Source organism: Musca autumnalis, unplaced genomic scaffold (genome assembly GCF_047663935.1).
Source record: "Musca autumnalis isolate F117 unplaced genomic scaffold, ASM4766393v1 scaffold_4, whole genome shotgun sequence".
NCBI lineage: Eukaryota > Metazoa > Arthropoda > Insecta > Diptera > Muscidae > Musca > Musca autumnalis.
In genome coordinates, this window is record NW_027411977.1 from 217,058,061 (window position 1) to 217,061,623 (window position 3,563).

Genomic DNA, 3,563 nt, shown 5'->3' on the forward strand with positions numbered 1-3,563 from the left:
GTGCAAGATCATGCATGATTTAAATATTTTAGTGCTCCATAAAACCAAAAAAATTTATTGTTGATTTATTCAAATTCCTAGTAAATGAGCTGTAACCTTTTGAGTTTTCGAGATATCAACATGAAAATTTGACACAAGATAAAGTAGAAATTGATAACTGAAAAAACGCATTTTTGACTTATGACACTCTTTGAAAGAGCGATATGTACAACCAGGTTTGGGTCTAGCCCCAATATAAAATTTCCGAACCGAGATTGCTACAATATAATCTCATGTGTTGTGGGGGATACAAAATCTCTTGTAAATATTGGTCCATATCTTGGAAAAAAAAAACAACGATAACGACCCATATGAAGTCTTTTAAATGGATTATCATCGGTTCAAAAATGCTGCTCCTGCAAAGAAAGCCTGGTACATGTTTTCATAAAGGAATCTTCGAATCTAATTGTTCCTACCTACTTCAATATAGTTCGTGGTGGAGGGTATACAAAGTTCGGCCGGGCCGCCATTTCGTGTGGGCGTTGATGAATCAATCAATGTACTCTTTTACTAATTAAACTAAATTAAATTTTCTTTATTTATATTATTAATATTTGCTCTGTTCCAGAACCTGCAAGAAGCTACTATTTTTTACTACGATAACATTTTTTCCTTTATGTTATCGGAAAAAATAGTAAAAATTAGTAGATTCTTGCAGTACTGGAACAGACCAATTATACGGGCTCTTAAAAGAAACATACGACCGTTATATGCCCATGATGTTAAAATTATTCTGGCCGATTTTACACCTTGATTATTGTGCGCATATATATTTTCAACAGTTCTGTGTATTGCTGAGATAATCTCTGAAAAAAATTAAAAATTTTAGTCTTTGTATTTATTGCTGAAATTCCAAATCAGTCCAAAATAGTTTATTGGCATGATCAAGATTGTCTGAGACCTCAAGAGCCGCATCGGACCTGGCCTTGGCGTATTCCATAGTACGTACGGCGGGAGTACCGTCTACCCGTCTTCTAATTTTGTTGAAAAATGTTTCTACACTAGACATTGACATTTGGTCTGTTCCTTTACTTTTAAAAATGGTAACAGTGGCAGAAAATGGTAAAAGTGGTAAACTCCTATCATATAAATTGTAGGCTATTATAAGTAAGGGAACACTTTACATCATGGCAGAATAAGAAGGTAATCTCATTTGAAAAAACCGTCCTTGAGCTACCAAATACAACCATGTATTCAAAACGAAATGAAAGTTGTTGTTGTTATTGTATGTCAATGACAACAATAACAACATACTATTGTTTGTTTACATTTCATTATTTTATATAATTTTTCTTGGAACAAATAAATTTCAATTAAATGACGATACGACAATCATTGGCACAATTTCAGGAGAATGCATATTAAGTTTTTTTGGCGCTTCTCTTGGTCAATGTAATTCGGGCTGCAGAATGCAATAATTGTTGCAAAATTGTCAAAAAAGATGGTAAGCAGCGTGCAAAAAGAATTTCTGTGAAAAATCCCTAAAAACAATGTTTTTCTGTATCACGGTCCTCAGGGCACACTCGGAAAACAATTAACAAACAAAACAACATTTGCCCAGCCGTGATATCGTCAATCAATTGGTGGATTATCCTGATACCAAAAGCGTTTCGGCAACAGACAACAAGTCGGTAAGTAAATGGGTTGGTGTGATGATGAATTGATTTAATGTGTGTTCCTTGCTATAGGTCACCAACCCTCTACGGAATCTTGACAAACTCGTCGTGCTCTGATCAGTTGGTTTTGAAAACACAGGCTTAACTCTAGTTTAGTAAAAACTCTCCGATTTTTGTGAAATTTTTTCCAGAGGTAGATATTGTTGCGCTGATCACAGAAATGTATAATTTTCTTGGGGGACGGACCCGGTTATTGGACCCGAAAGTCCGGGTTAGACCCGGCTCTACTGAACCTATTGCTACAAAATGGTTATAATTGGAAAGCTTATGGAAATACCTATCTAACAAGTGGTAATATGATGGGGATAGTTTCTGGTGGTCAGGTGATATAACCCAAAAACTGATTTTTGGACCCGGATTTTTCCATAAAACCTTTAAAAAGTCGAAAATGGGCCCATTATGGGTTCCCATTTAATGTTAGCCAGATTGTAGCTCACACTTTAACCTTTCTAAAATGGTGCTATATGTTGTAATACCTTCCATGGATCCAGAGATATGACTCTTAGAATCTCGACAACCGTTTTTCTCTAAGTGGCTATTTATAGAAAAAATTTCATTTAAAAGAACAGTTTTTTCCCGTTTTCGAGATTTGCACCTGTCCATAGGAGAAAGTCTTAAATCCCCGCCGGCCATTTAGAGAAGAAATATAATTTAAAAGACAATTTTGTTCAACTTAGAACATTAACTTTTTCTATAGACACCTATAATGTAAAGAAATGAGCCCTACCGAACCGAGTTCTCAAGATTCTAAGGGCCATATCTCTGGATCCAGGGAAGGTATTACAAAATATAGCACCATTTACATTTAGCGGGCACCCATAATGGGCCCATTTTCGACTTTTTGAGGGTTTTATGGAAAAATTCGGGTCCAAACATCAGTTTTTGGGTTATATCATCTGACCACCTGAAAATAACCCCGTCATATGACCACTTTTTTGGTATTTCCATAAGCTTTCCAATGATACCCATCGTAATCGGTTTAGTAGAGCCGGGTCTAAACCGGGTTTTGTACCCGGACTTTCGGGTCCAATAACCGGGTAACCGGATCTGTCCCCCAAGAAAATTATACATTCCCATGATCAGCGCAACAATAACTAAATTTAAAAAAAAAATCGGAGAGTTTTTACTCAACTAGAGTTGTTCCGAAACACATACCTTGATGGTGGTGGCCTCTACTGAAGATCTGGACTGAAATCTAAAAGGTGAACAAATACCAAAGATGCCGTGCTGGCCAAGGTTCCACCCACCTTGAAGAACCTTCCTCAACTGAAGATTGCTAAAACCGATTTTTATAGCATTTTTAAATCTGAAGAAATCCGCAGGTACTTCGGCCGTGTTCGTCGTCTCAATCCAAGACCCACCCGCCTCCCAGGAAGATGTACACTTTTGAAATCTTATAAACATTGTTAGAATATTATATATTTTAATGCTGCAAAATGTATGATTTTATATAATATTTAAGACTATGTATATAACACTAACTTAAGTTTTGCAGCCTTATCTGTTTACAGCATATATTTCCTGGGAGACCAACATCTATGTATGTTTGGTCTTTAAAAAATAAAAACTTTCCAAGGGGAAAATACGATATTGTAGTAATGATTATAAATGCTGCATCTAACTTGGGTAGCCATTTCAACAGTTATCGTGCCAAACAGCCATTTAAGTTTGTCACCATAGGATTTTTTGAGATTTGGGTCATTAGGAACCATGCCCATGTTTGAGAGAACTATTCCGATGTGCAAGTGTTGGACCAATGTATGTCACTGGCTGACTTCCGTAACGTCATAAAACTGCATTGTTTCAGTTGTTGCACATGCTTTGTAAAAGTACTTTTAAATGCACACC

General features: G+C 36.2%; 1 long non-coding RNA gene across 1 annotated transcript; it reads left to right on the top strand.

Annotated features, from left to right (window-relative positions):
• Positions 1 to 1,328: 1,328 nt before the first annotated feature.
• Positions 1,329 to 3,298, top strand: LOC141401858 (uncharacterized). Its single transcript, XR_012412459.1, has 3 exons — positions 1,329 to 1,483; positions 1,556 to 1,670; positions 1,728 to 3,298. It is a non-coding gene; the product is annotated as an uncharacterized lncRNA (long non-coding RNA).
• Positions 3,299 to 3,563: the final 265 nt, after the last annotated feature.